Source organism: Alexandromys fortis, unplaced genomic scaffold (genome assembly GCF_014885135.2).
Source record: "Alexandromys fortis isolate MF-2015 unplaced genomic scaffold, M_Fortis_MF-2015_v1.1 scaffold_36, whole genome shotgun sequence".
NCBI classification, from domain to species: domain Eukaryota; kingdom Metazoa; phylum Chordata; class Mammalia; order Rodentia; family Cricetidae; genus Alexandromys; species Alexandromys fortis.
The window spans coordinates 4,571,097-4,593,992 of record NW_026067915.1 but is presented as its reverse complement, the minus strand read 5'-3'; the positions used below and the strand labels follow the sequence as shown (position 1 = coordinate 4,593,992).

The 22,896-nt window shown below is 43.8% G+C and overlaps 1 protein-coding gene across 6 annotated transcripts in view; it reads left to right on the top strand.

Annotated features, from left to right (window-relative positions):
- Tmem108 (transmembrane protein 108) overlaps nucleotides 1-22,896 on the top strand; it is a 297,548-nt gene that overhangs the window by 62,713 nt on the left and 211,939 nt on the right. The window contains exon 1 of one of the 6 annotated variants that reach the window (XM_050139492.1): nucleotides 19,644-19,704. The exons of 4 other annotated variants lie outside the window; for them this stretch is intronic. The gene's annotated coding sequence lies outside the window, so the exon portion shown is untranslated. Of the gene's footprint in view, nucleotides 1-19,643; nucleotides 19,705-22,896 lie in introns of those variants that run through there. One more of the 6 variants, XM_050139495.1, reaches the window with a different exon arrangement.

Sequence of the window (22,896 nt, the reverse complement as noted above, 5' to 3'; positions counted from 1 at the left end):
CAGATTAAATGGCTCAAACACAATTTTTTATTACTCTTGTCCTTGATTTGGCATTTGCACAAATACAAATTTATCTTTCCAATGTATGCATTATAACAAAATTGGCTTTACCAATCAATTTGCCATCACCTTTAAAAAATACATAATGGCTATCTGTGATATGTAAGGATGGCTTTAAACAAATTTATAATAAATGTCTCGTAAAAGTCCCTTTTCAGCCCCACAAAACAAACATTTGAAGGTTACACAAAGGTCTCCTGTGTCTTCTCATGGACTTGTAAAGATAACTCCATGTCAGCCCTGCTCTTGAGCTGAGAACCTCATTGGGGCCCAGTCTGTCAGGGACCAGCCTTGACAAAAAATACCACTTGCCCAGGGTAGGGGTATGGGAATCAGACAAAGTAATTAAAAATACAAAGATGCAAATAAGGTAATAAAACAGAAGCATAGGATAGTATTGGGAGGGAGTTCTAGTGAATACTGAAATAGCCTGGGTTTAATTTTCAATTGCTTAAAATACCCTGACCCCAAAAGGTAAGAGTGAGAAAAAAACCTGCATTAACATAATACAAGGAAATGAACCAGTTGAAGGCTGCAGCTACATTCTTAGGTAAACGTTTTGTTGCTAGAATAAGACGAGTCATGCTCATACCCTAGACCCAAACATTCTGTAGGCAAATTACTCCCTGGGTGGAATCCATTGTTATCTCCTTTAGGGAGTAGGAACTTAGTTGGATCCTTAGACTTTTGTTTGGAGTAGAAACATATCTACTTCTCTATTCCTGAAATACAAGGTCTGTTATAATAACCTTAAGAGAGCAGAACTCTCTGTTCTAAATCTAGGGTGGGACCTTTGTTTGAGGTAGAAATAGAGGAATAGAGGCAAGTTCTAACTCTCTGACCTTTGGTCAAGATGGAAGTAGGCTCACATTTTTGGGCCTCCACACCAGTCTTTGATATCTACATGTTATTTTCTACCCAAAGATTCTAAATTGATTGATGGTCCAAGAAGAGGCTGAATTGCTTCTGTTATTTGGTGAAGTACATGTATGCTCATTTGTTAGTGGGTTACTGTTCGGGGCATGCAGAGATAGGTGGCCTTCAGGTTGCCTTTGATGACTTTAGGACATGGCTGCATGTACTGGATGTCTGTCTGTGAGCAGATCGTGCAGTGGAGTGCATCCCTGTTAAATCTGGGGCTTTCTGGAGTTTTAGCTTTTCAGATCAACCTGAAGAAAAAGAAGAAAAATCCAGCTGTAGAAAGGTGTCCCTATAATTTTGGTGCTAGAAGGGAGCCCCTGACTATTTCCTGTAGATTGAATTAGACCCAGAGTATCATCTTCCCCTTAGAGATGATGACTGGATTCTCATGTGTACATTGGGGCTGCAAACAGACACGTGTGACTGCTGGGTGAGCGATTAAAATGAGAAATTGTAGCATTGTTGGATGTGGTGGTGCACAGCCAAAACTCAGAGAGCATAACCTAGATGCCAGGCACTATTCACATGGCTCATGTGGACTCATTTAATGCAGTTTCTGAGGAAGTTGTTATAATTGGTTCCCCCATTTGATAGGGGGACTGAGGTTCAAAGAGGTTGACCTTTCATTTTGGAAGAACAAATAGCTAAGTTGGGATGTTGAGGTGCAGAGCCCTGGATCTTCTCTTCCAAGTTTGCTCTTCTGGTAGGAAAAAAGAGAGGAGCCAAAGGCACAAGGCTTAGTCCCGCCTCTCTCCCTAAACAGATCCTCCTCCCAGCAGCTTGCCGTCTGTTAGAGGAGAATAAAAATAACACTTTTCCTTTCTCACAGTTATTTTTTTTTGTAAATGAAACTCTTAGAAGGGGGAGGAAAGAGGTGTTTGATGCACACAGACTATGTGTGCCCAGCACTGTACCAGATACCCTTCCTATGACATCATCAGTCGCTGCCCCTGATGTTGTCATCATGCGCTTGTCAAGTTCATTGTCGAGTCCCTGCCATTTTCAGAAGATCCATGCACTCCCATCTGTTCTCAAGTGTGGGTTTTCCTCATTGCCTGTCTTATTCATCCGATTTCATATGGGATAGGGGACTATTTTTAAAGCAATGCAGGCTATTTGTAGAAAATTTAGGCAAAGGATTTGAATTGGCAGTCTATAGAGGAGGAATCTCAAAAGGCTATCAACAGCCAGACATCATGGTGTACATGCACACGCACACACACACACACACCCCTACACCTGCAATCCCAGCACTCAGGAAGCTGAGGCAAGAGAATGTTGAGTTTGAGAGCCTGGGCTGCATGGTGAAACCCTGCCTCAAAAAGAAAACACAAATAGTGGCCATCAGGAAGGATAAGCTATTTCACCAGCAATGAGAGGAATACTTCTTATTAGCTAACTCTTACATCTTAAATTAACCTATTTCCAGTAATCTGAGCATTGCCACATGGCTGTGGCTTACTGGCAAGATTCCAACTGGTGTCTGTCTCTGGTGGGGCTACATGGCACCTCTCCAACTCTGCCCTTATTTCTCCCAGTATTCAGTTTAGTTTCCCCTACCCTGCCTAGCTCTGTTCTGCCCTGCTCTGCTGTAGGCTCAAAGCAGTTTCTTTATTAACCAATGATATTCACAGCATACAGAGGGAAATCCCACATCAGAGAGTCAAGAGTTCACATCATTGTACCAGGAGCTAAGCACTACTCAGTACCATTGGCTGCTGTTTCCATGGCAATTACTGCTGACATTGCAGGTCCTTCATAATGACTTTTTCCTCAGCAGGTAGACTTGCAATATATTTGTTAAGGCTTAGAGATGGGGTGGTATGTCTGTGTCTATATGTCTATGTTTCTCTTTGTTTGATGGTGATACAATTATTATATTTTATTCAAAGTACAAAATATTCAAAGGTCAGGAGACATTAATGCTTTACAACTAATATAGGCTAAACAAAGATTTGTGGCGTTGTGTTTAATACACCAGATTTGACAGAAAAAAAAATCAGGTACTCCAGAAGACATATTCTCAAAATGTCTTGAAGTTCTCACCCTGGCTGTGTCTTCTTCAACATTTCCAGTTCTTTGGTGTAATTCATATGTGTGTGTGGTTTGCTACTCTCAAATATGCAAAGCCCCATGCTTGGGAGAAACTATTTTAAGATACCAATTTCTGGCTGAGGAAACAGCTCAGTCAGTAAAGCACTTGATATGCAGGCACAAGGACCTGAGTTCAGATCTTCAGCACCCATGTTAAAAAAAAAAAGTTGAGTGTAAGTATCATATGTCTGTAACCCCAGTGCTGGGGGGGGGGGCAGTCAAGCAGATCCATGAGCAGCCCAGCCTAGCCAGACTTACTTACAAGCTCCAGATTTGGTGAGAGACTCTGCCTCAAAAAATGAGATGGAGATCAGTTAAGAAAAATACCCATGATTACCTCTGTCCTGCATAACCTGCACATGCCACACACATGCACACAGCCATATAAGTACATATATACAAAACACATAAAAACACTCAGATACACATAAGGAAAAAAAAAAACTCCTTTCTTTAGGTATATTTTTTAAAGTCTTTCTTAGTTAGGGTTTCTATTTCTATGCTATGATGTCAAGAGACATCATGACCAAAGCAACTCTTATAAGGGAAAAACATTTAATTGGGATGACTTCCATTTTCAGATTTAATCCATTGTCATCATGGTGTAGCATGGTGGCGTGCAGGCAGACATGGTGCTGGAGAAGGAGCTGAGAGTTCAACATCTTGACTCAAAGGCTACAGGAAATGGTCTGTACCATTGGGTGTGTGGCTTGAGCCTAGATGAGACCTCAAAGCCTGGCCCCACAGTGACACACTTCCTCCAACAAGACCACACCTACTCCAACAAGGCTACACCTCCTAATAGCACCATGCCCTCTGGGGGCATTTTCTCTCAAGCCACCACAAAGCCCCTCTCTCTGATAGCCAGGCTTGGTTGTTCATGCCAGTTATCCCAGCACTCAAGAAGCAGAGGCAGGAGGACCAGGGATTCAAAGCCAGAATGAAGCCAGTGTGGGATACATGAGACCTTGTTTCAACACTAACAACAAAAGTTTTCTCAGAACAGGTAGTCACATGGCGCTCAGGTGGCCTCTGACCTCCTGCTGAATAGTCAGGTTTGTGTGGTTTCCCATACTCAGCTAACACAACCAAGATGCTGATGTCAAAACCACCTTAAATTAATGCTTCCCAGTCTGGAGATTTTGCCATGATCTAACGTGATACTGTGGTTTACCAGGGGTGGTTGTTGTTTTTCTGTGTTTCTGAGGAAAACACCGCCTTCCCCCCTGTTAGCTCAGTACTAAATGGTTGGAGACTAGTATAACATGACTTGATATGCCTTGAAGTGGAAGCTTCTCTCCGAGGGGAAGAATAAGAGAAAATTCAGTGTTTTGAAGTTAATTATGATTTGGATTAAGTTCTGTGCTTGCAAAAATATTTCTGAATTATCTCTGTAATAAGCTGCCTTTCCTTTGTTCTTCCAAGCCTGCCTGTTTCTGGCTCTATCTCTGTGACTGGGCCATCTTTCCCCGCTGCCCCCCACTACTTCTCTTACTTTAGTGTGAAGACACTAACCTGCTCTGTGTCACGGGTGGTCCTCAACCCAGGTGACATTTGTCAGTATTCTTTGCAGACTCTTCAGGGCTTGGGAAATGTAGATATGATGTGGGACACAGGCTGGCAAAGAATATTTTTCAGGTGCATTTGGAGAGGGGGGCATTGAGGGCATCAGATGTCATCTCTCTCGGGCTCTCCAGTTTGAAATGTTCTCAGAGATCACCACATCAGAGAAGAAGGGAAAGAAAAAGTGAGAGAAAGGGAGACAGGCACTCCCTCCCACCCACTCACTCGGGGACCCATTCAGCACGTGATGTGCCTTCATTCAGCAGCACTCTCCTGCTCTGTATGCAAAGACAGAAGCTCTTGTGATAGTGTGGAGGATAAACACTCATTTCCCCAAACATCCAGATGCAGTTGGCTCCAGCCATCTGACAGAGCCTGCTCGCTTTAGAAACACAGTTCGTTTAGACTTCATTCATTCGCCATCTTCAGTACTTCCTCTGGGGTAAATCTACTTGACTTTATTTTGTCTACAAAGAAGGGGGACCCACAGCGCAAGTTCCCAGTGTAAACACATTTGCTAAGAAACACATTAACCTGCTTGAGAAGGAGATATGCTTTTAAAAGCCTTCCTTGTGTCTGCATCCTAACCATGTAGTGATTATGAGCGATTCCCAGCATTAAGGTAGACCTTGGAGGGATGCTACTTGATAATATTTTATTAGCGCTTAATTGAATTACTCTAATAAAAATCTATTTCTTTGACTCACCATAATTCAGTATTGTCACACTCATCTTTTCATCCTTATGAACTTGCTAAAAGAGTCATCATTAATTATATTCCCCTACATCCCTTAGATACTGTTGGATACAATTAAATACTTTTGAACGAGATTTTCCATTTTTCTCCATCTTTTCTTTTAGAATAAACACATCCTGGCACTTAAACATTTGGATGAAGAGCAGAATTGCCTGGAAGAAATCCAACATGGAGAAATACAATTAGTATCCCCCACAATATCTAGACTTGAGTGAGAAACAGAGGCCACCCCCCCCCCATTTAAAGAAAAAAAAAAAGCTTGGTCAGATTTCTTTAATGGCAGGAAATAAGCCTTATTATTCCTAAACAACTTCTATAGACGAATAACCCACAGTGAATACTGAGTGAATGAATTATTGAGTCAAGGCATGTATGTGTGCCAATATATCTTTTTGGATTCCTACTGTGTTACCAAAGGACTGCCTTTTAATATCAATATCAGTCAGTGTTGTGATGGAAACTGCAAGGGGTTTGTGTTGAGAGGTATTGCCTGTGTTCGTTATATCCATTGTTCATTCACCCAGCTTCAGCTGTCTGCGGTTGGATCACTGACACCATACAGCAGCCAGCCACAGAGACAAAAGGAAGACCCGGCCCCAAGACATCTCCCTTTTAGGGTATAAGACATTCAACCTTTAAGAGAACCAGAGTCAGCCTTCTGCCCCTTGTATTCAGTTGTCCAGCTGTGTGTTCTGAGTTCCTATTCCAGCCGTCCTGCTGTGGTTATTTGTGATGTTACAATAGACAGTTGTGAATTCTGTCCCATCTGGAGTCTTTCCAGCACTAGGTGAATACAGCAGCTTTGGACTAAGGAAATGGCTAATGGTTTTGAATATCACAATATGCCAGATACTGTCTTAAGAACATTTTATCTGTGCTCTCCTCATCATCCTGTGTCCATGAAGTGAGTGCTTGTCCCATTTTACAGATAAGAAACAGAGTCACACAGATACGCTCATTCAGTGTTACTACAAAAAGGAAAATGGTTGCTTTTATCTTCATAGCAAAGCTTTTTGGCATCCTATAACTTTTCAGACTACACCCGCATGACTGCATTTGATCTAATATATCTGTCCCCAGCTGTTCACAGCTTTTGAGACTAGAGACTCTTTGTCCAGAAGCATGCTGCCACCTCCCTCTTCACCTGACCCAGAGATCTGTGTTACAGACTCAGGCCTCTGACTGATGGGAGATTTGGAATCTTAAGAACATCGAGCAGTTATTGAGGGGTGTTACAGTGCATTGTATTTGATAGCTAACTCCAGGCAAATACCAACAAACACCGTGTTTGTTACTTTTATGCCCCTGGGACACAATACCAGACAGAGGCAACTTAAGGGCAGAAAGGTTGGTTTGGGCCCACAGTTTTACAAGACTCAGTCTACCACGCAGTGGAAGCATGGTGGAGCGGCTTAGGTCACAGTAGTGAGCAAACATGGCAGAGGTTGTTTTCTTCATGCTAAACCAGGAGGCAGAGAAAGAGGTCACTCCTAGTGACCGGCTCCCGCCAGATGTGCTCATTGCTACAGCTTCCCAAGAAAACACCAGCAGCTGCGTGTACAAAACAGGAGTCTGCGGAAGAGGCTTCAGATTCAAGCCACAACAAATGCTCGATTTATTCTCTTCTCGTTGATAACGTCTGTAATCTATCCTTAGCAGTTTTGGAGGGAAAGCTAAGTCTCTAACCAAAGAGTCAACTCATACAAATTCGTCTGTCATCTTGATCCAATCTTTCCTCCTTTGTAGTTTATGTTCAGAGGCTGTGGAGATGCTCTCTGAAGCATCTCGTTTTACCTGTGATAAAAGTGGAGAGAGCCCCTCTTCGGACAGGCGACTTCGCTTGTCCCTACCGAAAGCCAACACAGCAGTCATTAAGCCTGGCTTGTGAGCTCTCCTGGCCCTGGGAGAACAATGGACAGTTAAGGTGGCAGTGTCAGGAGCTTTCCGGGAGGTTTATGAGCATCAATTATAAGAAAAAAAAAAAACTGAGAGGAATGTTTGGGAAGTTGAGAGTGATATGGAAATGAACTATAGCAGTTTAATTTTTTTAATGGAGTGTTCTCTCTAACCTTTAGAAGTTGGAAAGAATTGATGTTATGCCATGGTTTCTATTTTCTTGTTACTGAGTTATCTATCAATCGCTAAGGGGAAATGCCTGCTGTCTCTCTCCATGAAGTAAAAGCTCCCCCTCCCGGGAGACAAACTTTCAGCGGGTAAGTTTCTGTTGTTGCGGTTGTGGTTAAACATCATTTAAAATTCTTGAATCCCCTTTCTGGTTCCTTCTCTTTAGATGCTGATGGTGCTTCTGGGGATTCTGTTTTCTTATTTAGCATCAGCAGTCACTTCTCTGCCTCTTCCTCTCCTGAATAAAGGATTCTCCCATTAGGAAGCCACTGGTTTTAGCTTATTTGCTCTGTGGTGCAGTGTGTCGCTGTTTCTATAACTTTTCATTTGTGTGTCCCTGATCCAATTTTTCATTTGCAATAAAAGTCTAAAATCTTAATATACCCAGCACATTGGTAGTACAAGCTCTGAGAACAGCCTATATAGGCTGTTGGTCCTTGCCTCCTGGGACCACACATAGTATTAGCTTCCCTGTACAGCTTACATAGGATACCTCATCTGCAGGAGTAAGAGTAATCTGTAGCCTTTACTCTTCTAAGCTACAGTCTATTAATGTACAACCACACACATACATGTGCACATGTGAACATAAACACTTAACACATCTGTGCATATGCAAATGTATGGATTCTGTTGTGCAGTATACATTCTCAGCAACAGATGTTAGAAGTCTGCCCTCATCAGTATGCAAAGACTCACTATTATTCCTTTAAAACGGCGGGGTGGGTGTGTGGACAAACACAGGATAGACGAGACATGCGCAAAAGGAAGAGACGAGACACGCGGCTCCCACGTGGGTGCGCTTTAATGGGGAGAGGGAAACACGATAAGGGATGGGGTGTGCGGGACACACAAGGGTGGGGGGCAAGAGAGGGGTGAGAGAGAGAGCGAGACCTCGTGGAAGCTCGCTTTTAACGAGGGGCGCAAGGTTATCTGGGAGGAATGACCCGCACCTGGGCATGCCAGCGTGCCAAGGTGTTCGTACTCCAGGAGGAGTCTGGGAGCTGTAGTTTCCAAGGAACAATACTCACCTTATTTTGAACGACTGCTTCTTCTCTATTGTGTTCATATGCTATAGTTTAATGTCATTTAGATTTTTCTAGTTTTATTCTGTTCCAGTCTTCCACCAAGCTTCCCTAGAAATATCCTTTTGTTTTTGTAGGCTTATCTATCAGATGCTGTAAGAGATTCACTGATAAAAATAGAATGCGTGAATTTAGCGAGCATTCTCTACTTCTGCCAAATTGTCCTCCAAAATGATTATACTAATTCATGCTTTCACGAAAGGTGCATGGGAAAGCCCTTTCCTCTGGATCTTTGTCAACAATGAGTATGGCAGCAATTTGAGCTTGTGAATATGAGCGTGAAGATAGGATCAAATTTCAGTACACATCTTCGGTAGCTGCCATGTCTAAAATTTGTTTAAGTAACTGTTCATTAAACATGTACCGTGTCTCGTTGTTGGATTAGGACCAGATGCTGTCCTTGTCCTTTGAAAAGCCACGAGAGTAAAATTTTCTAGAAGAAATTCAAAACTGTCAGTGGTAGAAGATATAGGTTTTTGGTTCTCTGCTGGTAGGAGGGCACAGTCTCATTATACATGGGCAGTGGTTACCCGTGTCCACATGGATGGTGCCCACCCCGCCCACACTGATGGAGTCTACCCATGCCTGCATGGATGGTGTCCACCCCTGCCCACATTGATGGAGTCTAATCATGCCCACATGCATGATGTCTATCTATGCCCACTCTCAGTTCCGCTTCTTCCTTACCTAACTTGGCACTCTCCCCTTCTGCAGCACTTGCCCAGATTTTCTTGTGGAGAGCAGTTGGCTGGAAGAGAAAGGCTTTTCTAGTGATTTCCATCTTCCTCCTGGACCTGGCTTGCACTCCGGTCCTGGTGTTGCAGTGAGAAGCAAGCACTCACAGTCACCCACTGTTGACATCTTTCCTAAAAGGCCACCAGGCATGTGTGGGATTGTTTCGGCAGAGTGTCCCCAAGAGCTAATTCATTGTTTTAAGCTTCTCACCCTGCAGAGATTGTCAGGGAAGGTATTTCACCTGGGATACCCAAATTAGGTTATAGGTGTATTGCATCTTTAGAATTTTCTACAAAGGAAAAAAATGAATACAGCGGCATTAGTCATTTGAGGTTATGTTCATTCCTGTTACCAAAATAAACCAAGAGAATAAGGCACAACCTGTTGAAATACCTGCATGCTACCTTTAAATAAAACAGGAGGGCCCCAAATATACACATAATGGGTGAATAAATCCTGGTAGATTCGTGAGTATTGAGGCCAGGGATCAATCATCTCAAGTGTCTTTCTCAGTTGCTCTCTACCTTGGTGGTGGTGGTGGTGGTGGTGGTGTTTTATTCAGAGTCAGTCTCTCTCTCTCTCTCTGTGTGTGTGTGTGTCTGTCTGTCTGTCTGTCTCCTCTCTCTGTCTTTCCCTCTTCCTCTTTTAAATCTGGAGCTCATTACTTGGCTAGCTTGGCTGGCCAGCAAGCTCCAAGATTTCCTCCTGCCTCCACCTCTGCATTGCTGGGTGTGTGCTACCAGACTGACTTTGTTCTGGAGACCAAACTCAGGTCTTTGTGGTTGCAAGGTAGACACGTTGCCAACTGAATCATCTTCCCAGCCCATAAATCTGGTTTTCTGAATGGAGGCCGCTTTAGATATTTTGGCTCTTTGTTTAGCAAAGAATGAGGAGGCTCTTGAGTTCTTTAAGAATTGAAATGTCCCTGGGGCTACCTTAGAGTTGTCCATGCTCCGTACATTGCCCTGAGCCTGTGGATATCTTTTTACCTTGGGACAATAGCAAGGTTCCAGGCTGTCCAACATCAGTGTGCTCGCCAGGCCAGTGCCCAGTGAGGCCTAACTAATAGCTCTCCTTTTCTCAGGAGCCAGCAAGCTCCCGAGAGTGTGTTAAAAGGTAAGAGGGGAAAAGCCAATCCCCATTAAGAGGGCTGGAGCAAGCTAGTAGTTGCTAGGCAAGCTAAAGCAATTCCGTGTCCTTGCCAAATGCCTGCCTTGCAAACAGGGAAAACTTTCATGGAAGGGGAGCGAGATGGGGGTGCTTGTTGGTTGCCATAGGAATGTTTCCATGATTGGAACAAGGCTACAGAGTGGGGAGAGTAAGCATTCATGGCTCTTTCTGCTCGGGAATGGAAACCCACGGTGGGTGGTGGAGCCCAGGTAAGCCAAGGGAGGAAGGAGCAAAAACCGAAGGGGTGAAGGTGGGCAAAAGGGTAAGGACGGAGCATCCTGTGATGGGCTGCAAGACCTGGGCAGGCGAGGCCTCTGGTGCTATGTGTAGTCAAAAATGGGAGGAGTGTGATCTCTGCCGCCAGCCTGAAGACCTGATGTTTGTGGGAGAATTTACAATCTGGGCTTAAGTCGGGGAGAATTCCAATTAGACTCTGGGGGAAAAACCCAGATTTAAAATAGATAGGAACTTAAAATAAGGCAAGTCACTGAAAAGACTGCTCAGTCTGAAGGTAGGTATTTAGTATTTATGTAAATATTATGGCAGCTCATGTCTTCATTTTAGTTCATGAAGCAAAGGTGGTAATTAAAGATTTGTTATTAATGAAATAGCCTGTATTTATCCAATTCAGATTCAGGGCGGGGGAACAGGATTGGTCAAACTGTGTTCCCGGTAGGAAGCCTAGAACAACCCTCTGGTGGGGCTTTTAGGGTCAAGCACCCTGACACAGGATGGCAGTTTGGAGGAGGACAACTTTGGGGGTGTGTGCAGAAATAATGGCCATTAGCAGCTGTTGAATGTGCTTGTTGGTGACTCTGAGATGAATCAGTTTCCAGCTCAGAGGTGGGAGGTGTAAGCTTGGATGCTCTTTTCACTTCGATACAACTCGTGGGGGAGGCGCAGAAGCTCCGGGCTGCAGATAGTGCTGGTTAGTGGCTTCCCTGTGGCTGCAGACAGTACTGGCTACTGGATTCCCTGTGGCTGCAGACAGTGCTGGCTAATGGCTTCCCTGTGGCTGCAGACAGTGCTGGCTACTGGATTCACTCTGGCTGCAGACAGTGGTGGCTAGTGGCTTCGCTCTGGCTACAGACAGTGCTGGCTAGTGACTCCCCCATCTGCTGATAGGATTGGTATCAAAGGCTTCGGTTTTTTGGTTCACAATCTTCAGTGGAGGTTTCTTTTAATCATGAGGCTTTCCTTGTACATAGGAAGAATGTATGAATTTGTTATTGTTTGTCATGTATTTGATTCATTTTCAGATGTTCAGAGGGCATTTAAAGTGATTTCCTCTTTAAAATATGAAAAGAGATAGGGTTGGTATGAGTCATCATGTTTCTGTGTGTGTTTTTGAAGCACTGGGAACAGAACCTACGACCTTATATGTCTATGGCAAATACTCTACCATGAAGCTATATTCCCAGACATTTAAAGATATATATTTATTGAGACATGACCTCACTAAGTTCTATGGGCTGGTCTTGAACTCACTTTGAAGACCAGGCTATCCTTATATCCTTCTGCCTTAAACTTCCCAGTTGATAACAGGCCTGTGGGACAAGGCCTGTTTTTGTTTGGTTTGGTTAGTTGGTTGGTTTTGATTAGAAGAATAGGTCATGTAAAAGAAAACTGGAGAATACATTTATTGTCAAATATTTGCATTCTAGTGTTGCACACATTCTTAAGGGGTCAGACATCGCTGTTGTTTGGGGGCAGAGTCAATTTCTCTGCAATGTCTTTGCAACTTTAGAATTACTAAGAGCTGGCAGATTGATCCCAGCCCACAAATTGGAGGCACATTTGCAGACTGACTGCCAAACTTTTATTTACTGATCGAGTGTCTTCCAATAAGAAAGACTGTCCCTGAGCTCCTCAGATGACGTACACATGTATGATTCTGAAAAGATGCCAACAACACACACCAATTATAATTTCTTAAAGAATTGTTTTCCTATCAGCATGCCCTAAAAGCTAGAGCAGTGAAAACCTAGTGAAATTACCAGACACAAGGATGGATCACAAGACATACAACGGAACCCACCTTAAGAGTTACTAACAGAGAGGAGTGAGGGTAAGAGATGGGGATGCTCAAGTCTGTCTGAACTGTGGTGGAAGAGGAGGGTGGAGCGGGCGTGCCCAGCTTTCAAAGGCTATTTAGCGCATGTGCACAGGGGCTTACGCAGCCACAGCACACATAGATCGTGTGACCATGCTGCACGTAGACCACGTAGGGTGTGAGGACCCTGGGTAAGTATGTAAGTTGCCATGTGCGGCCATGGAACCGGGAAGTGCCAGCGCCTGGGATGGCTGAACATTCTGCCAGAATGCTAGTAACTTTGGATGGTGGAAATGATGGCATCTAGAACACTGAAAATCTACAGCAGTAAAAATCTAGAACAGCAAAAGCCCAGAGCAGTGTTGTCAAATAAAAACATAACAGAGAAAAATGTAGAGCTCAATAAAAATCAGTAAAATTTTAAGAAGTAACAAGAACCTCAAATATGAGGCCCAAAGAGTCCATTTCTAAGCTTAAATTTAGCTTTGTTGTTGTTTGTTTTTGTTTTGTGAGATAGGGTTGGTTTCTCTGTAGCTTTGAAGCCTGTCCTGGAACTAGCTCTTATAGACCAGGTTGGCCTCGAATTCACAGAGCCTCCCTAGTGCTGGGATTAAAGGCGTGCACCACCACTGCCCTGCTTAAATTCAGCTTTTAAGTAGAACTCAGTTTCATGGCATTTAACATGAAAGCGATCTCCATCGTCACACTAAGGAGCCACTAAGTCAGTCAAGAGGAGGGCTCTCCACTCATCCTCATTCCCACAGCTCGGACTGGGAGACCCATGTCAGGTGTTTACGAGGAGAATCCTGCTTTCTGGTGTGGGTGTACAGAGTTTACACTGGAAAGAGGAAATTCCCATCAAGCTGTGTTAGAACAGGCCTGTCAGAGCTGTCTGCCTTGTGACCTGCCTATCTCCACCCTTACTCCCAAACCCATCTCTTTGTCTTTACTACCGATAAAAGCGTGCCAGCCTTGGGTTGCCTCCCCCGTCCTTGGCTCCAGCTGCCTCCTTTCCATGACCTCAGTGTGCTTCCTGGTTGGGCAACCCCTTTATCTTGCTCATTGTTTCAGTTCCCACATCCGGTGGTCATTTCTCACCTATGTGCAGTAGTCAACTGTTCAAATCCCAGTGGGGTGCCTAATCAATGTCTTGATTTAGGTGGATTTAAATAAGATAGACTTAAATCAGATAGAATGCTTGCCCCCTCTATCCCTTGCCTTGCATTTGTGTGGTGCATAGGCCTACAGACCTTGCTTCGGATAGGTCGAAGTTATCCAACATAGTCAGTCTACAATCAAATGGTCCAAAATGTAAAGACTGTCGTTGGTCCCTAGAAAGGAAGAAATACAAAGTGCTTACTCCTGGTGGGTGGGTAAGTACTGACTGAGCCTGCAGCCTTGAGAGGATTTTTGACATGTATTTTGCTTGGCTCTCACCCATTCGTCAGTAGGCTGTACATTTCTCTTTAGGGGATGGCCACTTGCCAGGGACGGCATCCATCAGAGTGTTAATAAAAGTCATCTTCTGTGTCTTAGAATGTTTCAAGTGAAAATCACTGACGGAGCTTCTTCAGGTCTAGAGAGCAAAGGCCTTGGCTTCAGGGTGGGCTCTTGTCCAAGACAATAGCCAGTCCTCCCTTGGCAAGGAAACTAGCTTCAAAACTAGGAGATAAAGTCTGGGACCCGGTTGAGACCTTTGAAGTTATCAGAATAGGAATACATGTTGTACCCGGTTCTCATTACCATCAGAAGGCTGGGACCAGTGGGAGGTAGACCAGAGACAGCCTGAAAACTTTAGAAGCCAGTCCCAAGTCCACCCACCACAAGAGGCATACGTGACGGCAGGAATGCTGGCCAGCTGCCCCAGGCCTCATTTCTCACCAGTAAAATAAGAGATTTGGGCTGGGTGACCCTGCCGTCTTTTGGTCACATCAAATGAAGCCTGAAAATCCTGGACTGAATTTGTGTGGAAGAACAGTATCCAGATAGTTCACTGATTCTCTCTTCCGTCTGTACAACTTTCATTTCTCCTGCTTGTATTGTGGGATCAAATCTTTAAAACCTAGAGGTTTTCTGAGACGTTCCCCTCCTTAAGTTCCCCTCAGTAATTCAGCTCAGTTACTTCTACAGCATAAAGGCCTGCAGGTGCCTCAAAAAGAAAAGGGTTAGTTCTTTACTGACTTTTAAGATCCTTGGTAGTAACCCAAGTTTAGTAGTTCATACATATAGTCCTAGCATGTGAGAGGCTGAGGTAGGAGGATGTGAGTTCCAAGTCAGCCAGAACTACAGACTGAGAACCTGTCTCAAGAACGGCTGTAAGAGCCAGAGAATGAGGACTATCGTGATATGTTCTTCTCTGAACGTGACATGATTATTGCATGTATGAACTCAACAGCTGCAGTTGCCTACAGCTGGAATGGGGAGGGGCTCCAGAGTGCTTGTCCCTGGCTGAGGAAGTTTGGATATTACTGGCAGCTGCAAGAGGGAGGGTCACTTTCCCTTAGAAGAATGGCCACTGGTACCAAGTTTTGTTGTGGGAGGTTTCCATCCTGCCCAGTCCCACAATAAACACACAGAAACTATATTATCTGCAATATTGTTTGGCCAAAAGCTTAAGTGTATTTCTAGCTAGCTCTTACATCTTTTTTTTTAATTCTTTTTTTAATTAATTTATTTATTTATTAAAGATTTCTGTCTCTTCCCCACCGCCGCCTCCCCTTTCCCTCCCCCTCCCCCAATCAAGTCCCCCTCCCTCGTCAGCCCAAAATGCAATCAGGGTTCTCTGCCCTGTGGGAAGTCCAAGGACCACCCACCTCCATCCAGGTCTAGTANAAAAAGCAATCAGGGTTCTCTGCCCTGTGGGAAGTCCAAGGACCACCCACCTCCATCCAGGTCTAGTAAGGTGAGCATCCACGAAACTGCCTAGGCTCCCACGAAACCAATAGGTCCAGTAGAATCAAAAACCCGTTGCCGTTGTTCTTGAGGTCTCAGTAGTCCTCCTTGTCCGCTATGTTCAGCAAGACCAGTTTTGACCCAGGCTTTTTCAGACCCAGGCCAGCTGGCCTTGGTGAGTTCTATTATTTTATATTTTACCATAAAACTCGTGGCCTAATGGCAAGGTTCCAGCTGGCAACCTGTGTCTTTCTCCTCTGGCACCTACATGGCGTCTCACTGACTCTGCCTTCTTTCTCCCAGCATTCAGTTTAGTTTTTCTGCCTAGCTCTACTCTTCCTTATCACAGGCCAAAGCAGTTTCTTTATTCATTAACCAATAAAAGCAGCACATATACAGAAGGACTTTCCACATCAAAGTTTGAACCAGTTTCCCAGGTTCCCCTATCCCCCATGGATGATCCCACGCCCATAAGCATAAAGACAACTCTAACTGAACTCTGTGGGCTAATAAATAAGTAGAGGAAGTTGGGAGAGGGATATAATAGGAGCTCCAGAAGTGAGTTGGGAGGATGGTGAGTGGTGGGCTTGATCATGTACATTGTACACATGTCTGGAATTTCCAAAGAATAAAAATTAGAAAGATAAACAAGTTACATGATAGCAAAGGGGGAAGCTACTGCTGGGCTGCCATGTTAAATTGGCTCAGTTACAGTAAGCAGAACAAAGGGCTCCCATAGCTATTTCCAGTGTAGGCTGGAGATCGCCTTGAAGTGCTGGAGCATCGCTCACACAGAAGGAGGGGCTGTGACTTTGCTATTAGGAAAGTCGTAATAGGAAATATTATCTGAGATAAATCCTGGGTCTTCATGCTTCTTCTAGTTAAAGGCTTGGCCAGGATTCCAAGGAAAGGAAACATGTTGATTGCCTGTTATATACCAGGCATGTTAGATATTGTTTATTTCTGTAACTACCCTGCAAGATAAATAGCCATTATTTCCATTTTAGCGATGAATCAAAGCACTCGGCACCTTGCCTAGGGTCACACCATAAGGAACCGGGCCACGGTTTCTGTTTAGCTGTAATCTGGTTGCCTTCCACTGGTGCACAATAGCAGATGGCAATGTAGAGCCCAGTGGCTATATTGGATTCCATCAGATCCGAGGCCTCGCGATCTCAGACTGTAACTGCCAATGTCGATGGAAACACATAGTAGATGCATAACTGAGCCCCTCACATTGAGAAGCAATTCTCTGAGATAATTAAAAATGAAAATATTGAAGGGACTTATTTTGCAAATTATAGCAATTGGCATTATTAGTGGCAAAAGGCAGATGAGTCCTAATCTGACTTTAACGTTTGCTTCTTTTGGGTTAAAATACAGAGCCCTCATCTGGGGTTTTAGGTAGCTTTGCTATTTAGTGGTTCTAAATTCCTCGTCTTTGGGGCAGATGAGGGCATATCTATGCATTCCCCCAGGTATGGCTCTCTAGTGGCTTGTTACGAGCCCCTCCAATACCAGGGGCCGCAGAGCAGCAGTCATGATTGTTGGGTTCATGAATCCTGCGGTCTGGCCAGGGTGCAGTGGGAACAGCTCACCTCTGCTCTAATGGCATCCTCTGGGTTGGATGAGTGGCCGAGGGCAGATGTGGTACGAAGCTAACTCACTGTGTGTGTGCAGCCTGGGCTGGGAGGACCCGAGTATCTGGGCTTCCTTGTGATTGCTAGAGAAACAACTTCAGGGTAACCCAGCTCCTTTCTGTATCACCCTAGTACATGACCCTGGGGGAAGAAAGCCAGGCAGGGGCATTACCATCTTTTGTAACCAAATCATGGGGCATCACTTGTCTGTGCTCTGCCCTCTAAGGCTATCACAAAGCCCATGCAGGTACGAGGGAGTGGGAGCAGGCTCCACACCTTGATAGAGAGCTCCAAGTGTCCGGAAAAGCCTTGCCGTGGCTAATTTCGGAAAATACAGACTGCCACGGGGAGAAAGCAGGCGGCAGGCTGTATGCAGGAGACCAGATGCCACCCTGGGCCTTTCTCTCCCACTCAAGGGAGCATATTGGCATGCAAATGGATCTTATTTATTTCACTATAATTTACGCTTTTCAGAAAAGCGAGTCGTCTGCAAATTTTTGGCAATCTGTTTACTGTTGTAACCAAATGACTTGTGAAGCCCCCGCAGGTTCGGCTTATGAGGTAAAGAGCTGAGGCTTATATAGAACTTCTGCATCCTTTGTGAGCCGCTTCCCGAGGAACGGATTTTTTTGGACTGTGATCAGATCCCGATTAGCTACCTGGTCTGTGTATGTAGGGGGTGGTGTGGGGGATGGGTAACATAAACAGCTTTGCACAGGACCCTTTCCCTTTAAAACTAAATTAAAAAAGAAATGACGACAGTTGCTCAGCCTGAATGCTGCCTGCTCCCTGAGAGCTCACTTCTCTGTTTCACGGCACCTGCTACCTCCTCCTCTGGAAATGGAATGATGATTCAAGCCACGTGTCTGAACGTTTACAGAATCAATACCTTCTTCCAGGCTGTACGTGGAAAACCTGCGAATCCCGCGTCTTGGGACACGGCATTTTGTGCTAGGCCTTACGAAAATGAAAGCGTGGCATCCATACAGAACAGCATTTAAAATTCATGAGCATTATTCGATGAGTTAAAACCAGGGGTACAACCAAGGGTAGTAGATACACACCCTAGAAGTTCAAAAGCAAACCATCACTTCCTGCAATGCTCCCCACATAACCTTGTCATAGTTGAAACGTGAATGCAGTAAGCATCTTGTGTGAGGGTTAAGCTGTCAGAGTAAAGTACCACACTAGGCAGCATGCTGCTAATATAGCCGATTCCCAGGATAAGGAAGAGGAAGGCTGGCCAGGGCTCACAGATTCTGAGGTTGAATCCATGGCCACCATCACTCTGAGGCTAGATTAGCACAGTGCATCCATCATGGCACAAGCATGTGGAGGAGGAAACCCATTCTGCTCTTGATGGAGTACAAAGAGAGGGAGAAAGAAAGACACAAGGATCCCAGTATCTTCAAGAGCACACACTGAACCCACAAGTCTCTTGCATCTTCAAGGGTCTGTTACCCCCAATAATTCCATGGTCTGAGGACAAAGCCTGGGATGCATAGATATTGGTGGATGTTGCTGATCCACCACCCTGGGCTTTCTTCTCCCTCCTCATTAATGATGGCCTTAATTGTCTGTTTTCTTAGTTTTTTACACACACACACACACACGCACATACACACACACACACACACACACACCATTGTGTTGTTTTGAATGAGAAATGTCTCCATTAGACTCTGCTATTTGAAGACTCAGTCAGTGAGTAGTGGCACTGTTTGGAGAGGTTATGGAACCTTCAGAAGGCGCAGTCTTGTTGGGGACAGTATGTCACTGGAGCAGGTTTTAGGAGTTTCTAGCCTCACCCCACTTCTAGTTCATGCCATGCTTCCTGTATGCAGCTCAGATGTGATCTCCCTGCTTCCTGCTCTGACAGACGGCCTGCCCCCAGGCCTCCTCACCATTATGGACATCTAGCGCTCGACAGCTATTAGTTAAAATAAAAGCTCTCTTCCCTAGTGACCTTTGATCATGGTATTAATCACAGCAGCAGAAGTATAGCTGATGCATCCATTAGTCGGTTTCATTGGTTATCCCTATTAAATGGCTGTCTCTGTTTTCGTCTCTTTCTTTGCATTTTTATTCTTCTCTCCACCTTTTTAGGTTGGCTGCTTACCTTATTAATTTTGAACTTTTCTAATGTAGACATCCTAAGGTTATTGGTTTCCTTCTAAGTATCGGTTTCACTCTGTTCCTTACATCTTTATATGATAATTTTTATGAAGATCTGTTTTATATGAAAATACAATCTTCAGTTCTGTCTTTATTTCTTGTTTGTTTGTGAGTTGTTTCACAATGGGAACTTCTATTTTTTTTTTAAATAATTACTTGTCTTGATAGACAAAATTGTATGGGGTACAACCTGATGCTATATATAAAGCTAACTAACATATACCTTACCTCACATACCTATTCTTGTGGTGGGAACACTTAGGAGCTAATCTTATGCTGCAGGAGCTCCTTCCACTCCTTCAGCCAATAGCCTTTAAGATACCAGCCCACTTGGGCGTGGTCTCTTTGGCTTGAAAAAGCAGCAGTAGCCTGGCTCTCTCTCTTGTTTCGGACTCTCCTGGTCGTGCAGAGGGCTGTTGTCTAGGATGGTGATCTGTAAGTTTTTCCCTTTAAATGAATAACCCTTTTATTAATCATAATTCCAAACTGGTGTGGGATTGTTTTGTGACTTACTCCTTTAATCTTAGTGATGCTCAGGAATACACGTGGCTGTTACCTCTAAACATCATGTTTCGTAATAATCTCTTGAACTGATCTCCCCATCTAGCTGGCATTCTGTGTTCTTTCCTCAGCATCTCCCTAACACTCTTTACCCTGGCCCCTGGTACTCCCCAGTGTGTTCGTCACATTGATATGCTGAAAGAGTGCTGTCCCCAAAGAAGGAAGGGAATTTCTCTGCAGACATACTCCTTCTGTCCTTCCTTACATCCCTACAGCACCCCAATACCATTCTGTATGCCCCAAACCCCAGGATTCACCATCTCACTTCCTGCTTCAGTATGTTCCAAGTTAGGCTCTACAGTTTCACATGTGAGGTCATGTATTTGTTTTCCTGGCTGGCTTTTCATTTCATATTTTCTAGTGTTATCCATGTCATCACAAATGACAGGATTGCCTTCTGTTTAAAGGCATCATAGATTCCATTATGTGCACACTGTGTTTTCTTTCCCCATTCTGTTACCTTTAGAGAATATGTTCGATTATACTGTAAAGGAATGTAATCAGTGTGTATACCAGCCTTCTGAATTTCTTGAGGCCATCTTCATAGCTTTGTCAGCCTTCAGAATAATTAGTGTTTATAGCTCACTAATTATTACATGCAATATTTCTTATATGTCTTATGTACTTTAAAGTATTGGGATGGAGCAATAGCTCAGTTGTAGAGCACTTAACTGCTTATCAAAGAATTAGACTGTAGCTCCCAGTATCCACATCAGGTGGCTCACAGAGGGCTGTAACACTGGCTCCAGCTGACCACCATCCCTTTCTATCCTCTGTGTGCCTGCACATGCGTGCACAGACACACACATAAATAAAGATCATAGAAAATAAAATAAAATTCAGTATAGCATTAAGCTATGTAGCCCATCCTTACTGGTTTCCTACCTACTGAAGCTGGGATCAGGAGATTTGTACTGGAATTTCTTCCCCTGCTCATGGATCTGTCTATGTGTGTTATGATAAATAAGTATCTGGTCGCTGACTCCTGCTCTTGACACAAAGTTCCTAAAATGCTTTAAATTTTTTGGGTTGAGGGGTGTCAGGAGCATCTTCCTTTCTTTTGTTGGCCTTTGACCCTGGCCACTGCCACAGATCTCAGACCTGCCCATTTCCTGAGTGATGCGGATGACTAGCATGTCTGCCAGACAGCCTCCGAATTCCTTAGAATCTCTTTTGTGATAAGAGTGTATTTTTATCAAAGGAGGCAGCCTTTGGTGGGTTCCTGGATAATTTCAAGATCAGAGATATTCACCAGGAAGACTACACTGTGATGGGAAACTGGGAGCTTTCAGCCCTGCCTCGGATACCCTAAAAGAGAGAGGGGTTAGAGACTAAGTTAATAAACGCTTAAGCCTTCGGGATGCCTACATTAAAACAATTCCTAATGATGGAGTTCTGGGAGCTTAGTGAATGAACGGAGATGTTTGGTGTACATCCAGTGGGCATGGTAAGTCTACTTAACAACACACTCCCTTCCCCTACCCTACATATCTCTTCCACTTGATGCTTCCTTGTTGTAGCCTTCATGAACCAGCAAACGTTAGATAATGCGCCTTCCTGAGCTCTGCAGGCGTGTCTAGGAAGGTATGAGACTGGAGGAGAACATTGTGGGAACCCTTCGTTCTTAGCTGGTGCCAGAGAAACCTGGGAATTATAGTTGGCATTTGTAGTGGAAACAGCTGGCTGATAGTGGGTCCTTAGACCTGAACAATCAGATGGTCTCTCCAGGCATTGTCAGGGTTGACTAGAACTTTAAGACATGTGGTCGATGTTCACAGAGAATCAGAGGGTTGTTTAAAATGGAAAACCACCTACACACTGGCTCTTTTTTTCTAATTATTGTTTTTATTGAGCTATATATTTTTTCTCTGCTTTTTTCCCTCCTTCTCCCTCCCCTTCTACCCTCTTCCATGATCCCTATGTTCCCAATTTACTCAGAAAATCTTGTCTGTTTCTACTTCCCATGTAGATTAGATCCATGTATGTCTCTCCTAGGGTTCTCTTTGTTGTCTAGGTTCTCTGGGATCACACACTGGCTCTTAAGTGGAAGTGGGGGAAAGTGGTGTGTTTTCCCCCTTTACCTTGTTGCTTTTGACTTGTACATTTGGAGGGAATCTTAGTAGGTACCTATGGAGTCATAATTAGACTTTTTCCATATTTTAGGTGTATCTTGTAACAATATTTGCTTCATTTTTGTTCATTCTAAGTTATTTAATTCTATTTGGTATTTGCTACTATTTTTACTTACTAAAATAAATACATTTTTAGATATTTTATTACCACTATTTTGGAGCAAACTTTCACAAGTTTCAAGGCAGACTGGCCTTGAACTCACCATGTAGCGGAGCCTGGCCTTGAACTCCCAATCTTCCTGTTTCTACTTCTCAAGTGCTGAAACTTCAGGCTTGTATCATCATGCTCAACTTAAAGAAATAACTTTATTTTCAGTACTGGGTACTGAATTTATGTCCCTGGACTTGTTAGGAAAGCACACTACCACTGACTTATAATCATAACTCTTTACTATCATTAAAGTCTTTAAATAATGCTCTATAATATAGAGCTTCTATAATATGATGTCATATATATATACATCTTTATATCTAGAACTAGATATATTGAATATAGATATATTGCCTTCTATTCTTGCTATCTTTTGAACTGGTAATTTTTTTTTCCTTCTTATTCCAATTTTTGCAGTTTCTTGGTTGGTTACTTGCCTTGTGCCCTTTAGAGGCTGCCCTTTCTATTTAAACACGTCTCATTTCTCAAATAACTTAGTTCCAGCATATGGGGAATAGCTCCAGTGTGCCCTAAAGCTGAGGGAAGACAGGCAGGCATTCCAGGCTTGGATAAAACTCAGTTTATTTGAGGCTTGCTATTAGAAGTGTGTTCCTGTATGGCAACAAAACTATCTGGGTCCCTGCAGTTGAGGTCCCCAGCATCTATTTCTTAGAAACATCCTGAATGGAATGTATCTAGTGGGTCTTGAACTATACAGAGTCAGGCCCGTCCTGGTACTGGGGTCTGGCGTACAGCCCCACATACCAATCTAATGGCTTCATC